At 33.8% G+C, this 12,101-nt stretch overlaps 1 protein-coding gene and 1 long non-coding RNA gene across 2 annotated transcripts in view; one reads left to right on the top strand and one right to left on the bottom strand.

The window, feature by feature from the left end:
- LOC126876382 (omega-amidase NIT2-A-like) overlaps positions 1-12,101 on the top strand; it is a 398,341-nt gene that overhangs the window by 60,035 nt on the left and 326,205 nt on the right. The gene's annotated exons all lie outside the window — the stretch shown is intronic.
- LOC126876397 (uncharacterized) lies at positions 6,559-8,579 on the bottom strand. Its single transcript, XR_007694173.1, has 2 exons — positions 8,412-8,579; positions 6,559-8,263 (listed from the first exon to the last, which is right to left on the bottom strand). It is a non-coding gene; the product is annotated as an uncharacterized LOC126876397 (long non-coding RNA).

Consider the following 12,101-nt stretch of genomic DNA (forward strand, 5'->3'; position numbering starts at 1 on the left):
AACGTGACGATTACTTTTAGAACACCACAAGCACCACGAAAACACAATCAAGACCAAACAAGATCAAATTCAAAAGTGAAGTTACGTGAGCTTATTACTGCTAACGACCAAAAATTGAATTACGATCCCGAACATCAACTCGCTGATCTTCAAGTAGAATGTTCCGACAAAGACAGGACGACACAAGAGTTCGAGAAGCACATAGAGGACATGAAGGAGGAAGTGCAAAAATTAGAATTGCAACTCGACGAGTTACAAAAAAAAAAAAAAAAAAACACACGCACGTAAAAAGAGTTCAATCTTTTGGAATACAAATTGAAGAACTAACAATAAAATTAGAAGAAATAACATAAGTCACAAATATGAAGTTGACTTGCTGGAACAAAAAAAAAAGGCCAAACTTAATTCATGTGTTAGTAATTCAATGGAGGAACGTGAAGCTGGAGCTAAAGATGCAAAAGAGATAAAATGTAGTTCTTGAACCACAAGGACAAATAATCTGCCCTTCAATGTGAACTAGACGAACTAAAGGGTGAATATGAAAAAGTGGGTGATTTTGGATATAAATATGAAGAAGAAACTAATAAATTGAAACTGGATTTTGAAAAATAAGAAAAATGATCCTTGTCAATGAAAATAAATTTGAAATATTGCGTAGGGTAGAAATTGAAGGTAAAGTAAAAGATATGAACGAACAAAATAATTTTCTTATAAAAGAACTGGAAAACGTCCAAAAACTTTCCAAAGATGTTAATAATCGCTTACTCGAGGCGAACCAAGAATTAAAAGATTCACATAGAAAACACACTCTTATTTGAAAATTGAAAAAAAAGAAAAAAAAACATCAGGAAGAATTAGGTGATATAATAAAACTTCATGATGAAGAAAAATATAAACTGATACAGCATTGGTGTTCTGTAGAATGTCAAACTGCCATAAAGGGTTACATTGATGGAAAAGTGCAGTAAATATTTAAATAACAATCCATGACTTCTTAAGTAATTGTAACAATCTTGATGTTTTACTATGGAACAACTAGATGAAGTGCACAGTGACATTAATAAAGTAGAATCATCGATAAAAGTAGATGTATCTTCTTCAATAATATCAGAATCAACAACTGATATTATAAAGAATGTGCATGATATTCTAGAAAATCAAAAAAAAAAAAAAATAAGTCACAGGAATGTACAGATAATACAATTCAAGATGGTTTAGTAGTAAATAAATGTGATGTAACAGATTTAAATAAAAACAAAAAAAAATTTTTAAAGTAAGGAAAGTAGTGAGACAGAGAGCATAAAGAACGCTGCGATTAATGAAGTAAAACAAGAAATAATAAATAAGGACCCACAAATTGATGATCAATATAAAAAAAAAAAAAAAAAAGATGAGAAATTTCAAGAAGAGCAAGCAGAGAATACAACTGAGATTGGAGATCATTCAAGATATGCAGGTGACACATCTTTAGATAAAGAAAGTACGAACGATGTTGAAATATTTAATACAAATGAGGGTGAACAAAACTTGAGAAACACAACGTTTGTACAGTGTTAAATATAGATACAGTTAGTGTTACTAATGCTCAGTGTCAAGCATTAATTAAAACACTTGGTGAAACTTTTGATGATAAAGCCCAAACATTGCATCTCACGGATACAGACACAGATTTGTCTAAACTAGTTGATAGTAGTTCAGAAGTAATGGTACTGACTGTAGAAACTACTATATATTAATGATATGAATGAAAGTACGGAAAAAATATTGTTTTAACTGTACATGAAAAGGATGCTGTTGTAAATTCCAATGAAGAAAAAAAAATGTTTCTACAGAACAAAAAGAAATGAAGAACGCTGAAATTGTAAATGAAGAATTTAATTCGATAGGTTAAGCACGAGAAAGTGATGGAACAATTATAGAAGTAATTTCAACAGAAATTGTGGCTCAAGAAGTTTCTGAAAATTGTAGCCAGAAATACAATTATGACATATTAAATCATACAAAGACAAGAAACGATTCTATAACTCCTATTACCTCAGGAGTAATTAGTGATCTAGAAACTGCAGATGACATTGATATTAAAGAAAAGAATAACAAGAAACAACAAATGGAAATGGCAAGATTGATCTTTTGATAGTTCACATAAAATTAATGTAGAAAAGAAAATTATTCATAATAAAATTGTCGTACTTATACATGTTGCTAATACAGAAGGAAGGAATAAATCTATAAGTGAAGCAGATAAAGTGCGCATAACTAACAAAAGAAGTGTCATTCAGGATATCTTTGATGATTGGGGCATTGAAAATGCAGAAGATGACAGTCAGTCGGTATCTAAAGCTCCAAATACTGTGGAAATTGAATTGAAAAGTTTACTAAATGACACAAAAACACGAACTATAGAGGAAAGCACAGTTGTACTGGTTGAAGAAGAAATTACATGCATGGAAAAAGAACCAGTTGTAAATGCTGAAAAGGCTTTAGAAGTTGCTAAACAAAACAAAGAAATGCAAGTATCAAAGGAACAACTGGATAACAATCAAACTATAAAGAAACAACAAGATAGTATAAAACCATTACTCAAAGACCACTAACTCATTCTATATCACAGGCTGTTAGAAAGTCTACAAAAGATTCAACACGTGATACTGCGGCATTTCGTCAAACTTAGCAAATTATCCCTATTAATCGTAGTCGAAATTTAACCAGCCAACAACCTTCACAGGTTGAAATAGCAAAAGCATATACCACGACGAAGAAGAACAAGTACAAGTCGAACCAGTCAGAGTCCAATTCCATCGCTCCATACTGAGGAAACACTAAGATTTTGGAGGACCAAAATCAATCTAAAGAGGGGGGGGGGGGTATGTGACATCAATCACATCTCAACCTACATCAGTGATAATACATCGACACCCGACCTTCGGACACTTTTGGACACATCACCACCTTATCATCATAGCATACACCAAGACTGTGACGCACCTCCGTCCACATCAGAGATAGGATATGGACCCCCGACCTTCGGACACTTTTCTACATCATAACCTACACCTAGCCCCTCAACATCCTAAAACCAAAACGAATATAAACCGAGACTTCACCCAGCTCGGGCAGTTCTTGTTCCTCTTCTAGTTGCTGTACTCATACAACCCCTATTCTCCGGTTCGGTGTTATTTTGTAAGTGTTTATAATAAAGTTTTATAAAGGAAAATAAGTAGTTGGGTTACGACTCAGCCTTCTTACTACCACCCAAGTACCAACTTTACGTGACAGGAGCCGCCTCGGACCTAAGACTGATAATATATAGGACTTGGGTTAAGTAGTAGAAAGGTAGTCGCGATACACTGTGTGGTTTTTAATAGTTCTTACACACGGTGTGTACGCGAACCTTTCCCACCAAACTAGATTAAGAGTGGGGCCGCTCCACTGGGATACGTCGCAAGAGAGGGTAGGAGATCCGACCGGCCTTGGGAGGGAGGAATCCGTCTTCAATGTCTCTGCCATGTACATAGCTTTGTTTCCCCCTCCTTCCATTATGTCTAAGGCATGAGCCTGCTAGGTAAGCCTTACTGATGAGTCCACTAGCAGGCTCTGGACGAAACACACTTTTTTTCTTCTTTTTCTCCGTCTTCCTTCATATATCCGTGATAATTGTAGGCTGCTGGCTGTAGATGTCGCTTGCCGGGGTGTAGTACTGTTGTATTTTCTTCTTATTTAGATGTCGTGGAAGAAAAATCGCACTTTGGAAAAGTACGAGGCGCCGGGATTTGAACCCGGGATCCGAACGTTTGTACTCTATGGCGCTAACCACTGCGCTGCCGTCGTCCGACACTAGTTGGTTTCGAGTGGTGAGATTTGCGTTCTCGTGTGCCGCCACGAGAGGAAATCTCAGTGTGGGTATGCTTTCTGAACGAAGAACGCGGATTCGTTGTTCACACTTTTCGTTAGGAAAGTGAGGGTGCCCATTGATTATAGCCAACGTTAATGAATGAAGATAGGAGGAGGAAGCCTCCTACCAACGTGGCTCGTGGGTGACATTGTTTATTGGAAAAATAACTACCCGCTTTCTCCGTTATTTGTAAGAGTGCGCAATAAACCTAAGCATTGTTCCAAGGACCATCCATAAACCGAAAACACTTACAGGGCTAGAGATTCCTTCAAGCTATTAAGATTACGTCAAAGGATTCAGTTTATAGTATATAGTATGTAGTAGATCAGTATATAGTATAAAGCTTCAGACGGCGCAAATAAGTAGTATAAATAATATTTGTGATAGATTTGGCATCAATTCCATGTTTCCTTTAATATTTGCCTTTAGAAAGTCCAATTCGTTTCACGATTATACAAATTACTAAAAAAATGTCTATATTAGTAATTTATTTATTTTGCATTAATCGTGACATGTTAGTTGCATTATGTTATATATAAACTACCACAGAGGAAAAATGATAATCTTTCAGTTATTAGTTTTCTGATTTTAATGTCATTTTATGAGTACTTTAACACGAGGTACTTGTAAATGAAAACAACCAATTAGATCTAAAAACATAAGCCTGTTACCAAGACTCTTATTAAATTGAACAAGCTTTTCAAAAATCGAACGTGTATATTAACGCGAACTTATTATTTGACTGATTTGACTGATTTGACTGACATCCGAAATTGGTGAGATCATATGAAATTTTGCTTTTCGCATCAAAGCCCCTGACAAGAGTGAAATGGGTAAACAAACAACGGAGAGGAAGATAGAGGAAGAGCGAAAGAGGAGCAGTAGCATCGAGGACGAACAGGCCGCGGTGTTCCAAGAGGAACGAGATCAGCTGCGTGCGGACGCAAAGAGACGGATTGAGGAGATCCAAATCCGAAACATGCGGGCGTATAACAGGAGACGCAAGAAGGCGACAGCATACAGGACGGGAGATCTAGTGGCAATCGAGAGGATGCAGAGGGGTCCCGGGCTAAAGCTGCATCCGAAGTTTCTTGGACCGTATCGGGTGATAAATGTCCTGCGAAATGACCGATACATAGTGCAGCGAGAGGGGGAGCACGAAGGGCCACGTACAACTTCCACGGCAGCCGATCACATGAAATGGTGGAATGCTGACGATAGTGATGTAAGTGCGAGCGGCGCTGATGAGCACATCTGAGGGCAGATGTGATTGTCAGGAAAGGCCGATTGTAATATCGTAGAATAGCTTTGATTGGAGATCGGCTGAAAATAGAAAAACCGTGTACGTCGTGTTTCTGTGGTTCGTTTACATTTAAGAGTGCCTACGTGACTAAAGGCACGTAGTTGGTAGTTCTTACATAGGTATGAGGGAAACAATAGACAACGTTAGAAGAAGGACGGTTTCGCTATTCAAGGCGAACCGAAAAGTGTGCGTGTTGCGAGAATCAGAGTTGATCGAGACGTCGAAGCATAGAGTCGTTAGAATTGAGTTGCGAGTGTTGTCGAGTGTTAGAGTTGCTAGTGAGAGAGAGAGAGAGAGAGTTACCAAATAGTTGTCAAGTTATTTGTTGTAAATACGAGCGTTGCATTTAGTTTTCCTGTTAATCAAACATCGTTTCTCTGTCTAACTAATATCTGTATTTTCAATCCATTATTAATAAATTATAATTAATCGGACAAAATTACACCTTTAATATATTCCGATATTACATTACCGTTATGTAATATTTATCATGCTTATTTTGTACGTAAAACGAATCGTTGGAATATTCCCGAAGCTAACGAAGCATTTCCCAAAAGTTAAACCGAAGAAATTAACGCGAATAGTTAAGTGAAATTTTTCCATTAACTTGCTGACCAACCGGCAAATAAAAAATCATAAAAATTGTTTCAATGTGTTGAGGTCACGCATAACTTCTTTTTTCATTGACGATTACCAAACAGGTAAAATTTCGAAATTGTACGAAGGCCACGTGACCAGATCGTATTGGAATTTGAAGTGCATGGAAAAAGACAACTCGAAGTACAAACCTTGAGCTGTACTACTCGAAGTACAAACGTGAACTAATGGATGCAGAAAAGCAATTAACGCCAAACATCCGAACAGCATCTTGGAGCCCGTCATTGTTCTGAAATAAAAGAAGTGACGAATTAAAAAGACGCAGGACTAATAATAATAAAGGAAACTTAGTTCGTATTATAAATTGAATTTACATCAGAAAAGAAGCACGATCAAGCGAAACAGATCGTAGAAATGACAAATATCATCGATATACGTTTCAGTGTAATTTCACTTTTGAAAATTATTTAGTTTAATACGATCGTATTCATCGCTCTGAAACTTTCATTGTGCTGCAATTTGTGCTGCGTCTTTTTAATTTCTCTATCTTTCTGTGTTTTCGGAAAAATTACTTGAAAGATTAAGAATTGCTTGCCTTATTTTATTTTCGATTAGTTAGGATTTGATTATTCCAGGTAAGGTTTATTATTTATAACAGGTTTTATCACTTGTTTATTATTTAGGAGTTTGTTATTTTAGGATTAGTACCTTTTAGGATTTCTTATCCTTCGAGTTTCTGTTTCAGATATCTAGGTCTATTTCAAGATGTTTTATTACATTAGGATTATTTATTCGATTAAGATAATTTAAGAGTTTCACAATGTACAAAGAAATAATCGCGTGAAATTTAGATTTATGCTTTAAACGTATTAAACACGCGGTAATTTCAATGTCTATAGCCTCGAACGTGTTCTGATTAGTTGTGTCATTGTCTGTGACATTGAAATCACAAAAATCCATTGCAAGTGTGCTGTCATGCAATGTGGATGTAATTGGGTTTTTTGGGTATTTCCTGTATCATCTGATTTGTACAGTACTATTTTAACGCAAGGACAGGAAAGTTATTATATATTTCCCGTCCATTATTTGAATCGTTGTGAAGTGTAACGAATTATATTCGATTCGAGGAGATGTTAATGAATTACCCATTTCATATGTAATTACATGGAAATAAAAATCATTGCAAAAATAATTGATCTAATGACAACGGAATTTCCAATATTTTTTTGTTTCGTCACGTCTTTTTCATAATATATCTTTTATAGGTACGTGATTTATTAATCGTTCGAATGGAAATAATTATTCGTATAATATTCAAATGATTCTAGCCATAAAATAAATTAAAACGATACCTGTAATGCAATCTGCGTATGACGTCAACCTCGATCTATGCTTATACAAGAAATTTTATCAATCAATGACTAGATATACAATAATCAAATATTATAAAATTTCCTGAAAACCTTTAGGTGTTAATATTAAGGTGTTAATATCTTTAATATTTGCAAGTTATTGTTTAGCGCTAATTAGTTAGAATGTAACAAGTGGTGTACCAGAATTGAGATAATTAAGCCACACGAACAATCTTATTTAGATCTTTTTAATTTTTTAATTCTCTTTTGCTCTAATACTTCGTAAAATTAATCTTCATTAGCTACTACACTTCATAGAATAACAAGAGATAATTTTTCTTATATAACGTTTCATTCATAAAATCTATCATTAAAGTATATCTTCATAAAAATATCATTCCATACTAACGGTATATTTGGTGTCATACGAGATAACAGTTACCAGTGATGACATATGTAACTTTATAAAGATATCTCGTTTTATTATATATTAAAAGAATGTACTCATTGCTGCTATATTTCAGATGAAAAAAAGGTGGCAATGATTTTACAGTAAAATCGTTCGTTTACAACTGATTCATTTACATTTCATGATAATACTGTGCATTCTGAATATGCTATGATTTGGTTTAAAATAATAAATAGTCCATTCTTGCATACTATTGCTCCAGCTTTACTTGTATTATCGATATTGGTATAAATAGAAAGACAATTAATGTCGTTCGAGTCTATTTTCGGATCATTTATATTACGTTTAATCCATATAGTTATTATATGAGACATAGTATCGTAAAATTTGGAAGAATAAAACGTTCGTACAGGAAGTACATTTTATAAGAACTCCAACAAATCTGCGTGTGCACCTAAAATACAAACTGATAGTGATTGTTCATAAGTTTATATACATTATCTAATGTCAATCGAAGGTATCAATTCTTTTTCTCCATAAGAGTACTTCTTCATTTATATGTGTTCAAAAATACATGTGTTCAACCGTGAAGCATATGTCACCTACAACGAAAAAGAGTTTTCCTATACTTAATATTTCCTTTATATACCTATGAAAGTCTATTCTTCGCGTAGTATGAAATTATGAATAAATCTGGAATATTGTTCAATCTGAAAAGAAAAATAACTTATTGACATCATTCATTGATACGAGATTCAGAATGTTTGTTTTGTCTTGCAGAAAAAGAAGGCAGCCCTCCCTTTCTTTTAATGTGAAATAGAAAGCGAAAATTTGAAAACAGATTTTTTGGAAATTTACTTGCAAATATCGTTTTCAATATCGTGATTTTCTTCCCAATGGTACTGTACTTTCAAATTTTCCAGTATCCCTCTAAAAACAAAAAGTCGAACCTCGTTATTGTTAACGTAGGCATTACAAGGAAGCGAAGTATTAGAAAGCAGCTCCTTTTTATTATGGATTTCTCTATAATCATGTAAATAAGAAATTCCGGAAATTTTTTCCTCAAGAATTTAATTCTTGTGTTTTGATTGATAATTATTACACTGCATACTAACTTTTCGCATACTGTTCGCGTCTAACAGTTTCCTAATAATAACTACTTCAAAATTACATATGTTCTTGCACGAATTCAAAAGTACGTATGATACAATTACAATTGATTCTAAAATAATAATTATTTAAAGATATTAAGATACTAATTAAACGTTTCGCTGTATTTCAAAATCTGGAACAACAAATTTTTATTTATAAAAAATGAAACTGTCTTTATATATTCTTTGTCATGATGCTATTTCTTATTACCGTGTCGACATTTTTTAAAATTCATTTTGTTATCTCTACGCAATATGAAAATTCATATGCTGCTTAATATTTTTTACATATTATCCATCCACCGCATGATATCTCCTGAAAAATCAAAATATTAATGTTATATTATTACAATGCTTCTTAAATTTCAATTTTTGACAAATTTGAAATCCAATATATTTTGCACAATTATTATTTATCAAAAAATTCCAAGTTAGTAACTTTCTTTTCAAATGGCAAATAACATATACTTTGACTTACCTGTAAGTTTTTGTTCCTAATCATCATTTCCTCTTATAGAACACATCATTATTGTTCTCATAATTACTACCAGTGTCATAGATATTGTAGTGGCTACAACTGAATTAATAGAAAATGATAAATAACTGTGTATAACACTAACACATAATTGTGTATAACAATGACAGATAACTTTTACTTACATATCAGTCGATAAGGGATTACTGTGATATCCTGTTGATGTTTCTTAAGGCACTTGATTAGGTGCGATACGGTATCATTCCTTATGGTATACTGTAGATAAGTATTTTAGAAAATAACAAGAATAAATCTAAATTATTCAGAGGTTCCAGTTTCGGCTTAGACATAAATACAGGACCATTTGCAAAGAAGAAAGGGTGCGTTTCTACAGCCTCGTTATAGTAACCATGAATACCAATCTCTGAATTACTGGTTACTAAACATAAATATCCTATAAAATTTAATATATTTCTTTAATTTTTAATACATACATGAGTTAGTAGTTCTAAATTATGAATCATCCTACCTGTGATATTACACTTTTCCTTATAATATCATCACTCGAGTGAACAACATTAAGATCATGTAAACCATGTCATCCTATCTTACTGTGAAGATACTTAGTTATGTTATCTAACATTATAAAAATATCATCAAATTCAAGTCCTTTTATTCACATCACATGGCCACGACGATCTGGTTCTTCGTTATATAATGTTCTAAAATTTGTCGTATATATAGGATGTACAAACCGTGATATCAAGGTATCAGTTCTTCCTTCCCAAGGGACAGTTTCATTAAAATTCTGATAGAATTAAAAATTAATTATTAATATTCTAACAATCATATATGTTAAATACATTATAGTCAACGATATATACCTGAGCGAATGTAGGGGTGATTCCTTGATAATTATAAATGTCATCAGCCCACATCATTGTGCCACTTCTTTGTACTCCAGCCTCTAGATTAACAGCCTAAACAAACATACGAAATTTTATAGAAGCTGTACAAAATATAGTATATATGCGCAATATTGAAGCGTTCAAGGGGATATAAAGGTAATGTACATCACATACACGTGTACTCTCATGCAACAAAATACAATTAGATTTAATAGTATAAGCTCTTTTATTCATCATAAGAGATTGGAAATTTAAGTGTCTTACGAGGGTGAGTAAAAAGTTACCCGCTCTGTCGGTGTAGAATTTATTTTAAGCAATTGTCAAAAAAGACATACATCATTTTTTGACATAATCACTCGATTTCTGTATACACTTTGTCCATTTGCCGAAGGACCTTTATATTTTCTCATTAAAAAATGTTTTGGGCTGAGCTGCGAACCACGAATGCATCGTCGTCTTCACCTTTTCATCAGCTTTTTCGGCATCCATCTCGCACAAACTTTTTAAAATCCAAATCTGTCGTGCACTATTGCATAAGCAGAGCCGTGGCTGATTTGCAAATGATTTGCCACATTATCCAGTGTCACTCGTCTATTCCATAGAGCATAAGTTCATGAGCACGTTCAATGTTGTCATCGTGGATGTGGACGGGCGTCCAGCTGTTTTTTCATAACACTTGTGCGATCTTCTTTGAACTTTTGTGCCCATTCAAACACACTTCGTGACAAAACACTTTCTCCATAATGTGCATTAAATCTTTGATAAATATAGGCATCAAACATAACCTCCGACCACAAGAAACGAATCACAGCATCCTGCACTGTTTTCCTGCAAATCACCATTGCAAAGCGCCATTACTCGCGCAACGGTCACAAACGAATTGACGTAACACAAAGAAACCTGCGCAGCAGCACTGAACAGATATTGACGTCATACGAAGAGTGCAGATGGATCAATACGGTCGACAGAAGTTTTATATATCTGGAGTGCGGATAAATTTTTACTGAGAGTCGTATAGGAATCTATAATCTGTAAGTACACCTTTGGCTGAATGGAAATTTCTCTTACATATAGTCAAAAATGCAGAAACTGTGTATTGAATTGGAAAGTGATAAAAAATAAGTGAAGTTTCGAGGTTGCATGTGATTGCATGAGTACACAGGACGTTTTTAGCGAATAAAAAATAATTTTGAAAGACACGAGACTTATCTTGTATTTTATGCACTCTCTGTGTCCGAATTTCCAGAAGCTCTCTATCTTATGAAGTGTTTTAGATTAGCCGGAAAATTTTGTACGTACATACAAGAAGTATACGATCTAAGTGGAATATTCCATTATTCTCTTGATACAACAGAAACGAAATTTACAGAACTTCTCAGAAAGTTGGTTTATTATTACCAAATTAATAGAATTAATATACGTTTATCATCTTTACATACCTAAATCGTGGAGGTTTATCGTGCGTAAAAAATTAGTGTCGTTTCAAAGTTACATTTCGTACATTTTAAGCCTATAATTTGTAACGTACAAAACAATGTAAATTTGAGCTGTTTCTTATCTCCACAATAAGAAAATCCAACTTTACGTTTTTTACACAATGATATTTATGGAACAGTAATATCATATTATTGCATCGCTTGGAGAATGAAGTCAAGGTACGATGTGACCCTAGTGTAAACGCTGGGATACCCAGCTGTGCCACACTTATAAGCATAAGACACAATACCTATTAAATACGAGGTTAATTCATGTTGTATCAGCAGTGGTCCGCCACGGTCAGCCTGAAAGGATCGTTAAATTTTTAATCAAAGATACTGAAATATATCGATCGAATTGCATTGAAATTATACTTATATACAGTAATAATCTTCTATTGATTTGTGTATTGAAATACTCCAATTTATAACGTACATGTTATATGTATTTTGAGCAAAACTAAGATTAGAAGGAAATTAGATTAAATACCATAACGAGGTGTGAGAAGTGGGCAAAACTATTAAATTGTGTTTATCTA

The sequence above is a fragment of the Bombus huntii genome, unplaced genomic scaffold, assembly GCF_024542735.1.
Source record: "Bombus huntii isolate Logan2020A unplaced genomic scaffold, iyBomHunt1.1 ctg00000073.1, whole genome shotgun sequence".
NCBI lineage: Eukaryota > Metazoa > Arthropoda > Insecta > Hymenoptera > Apidae > Bombus > Bombus huntii.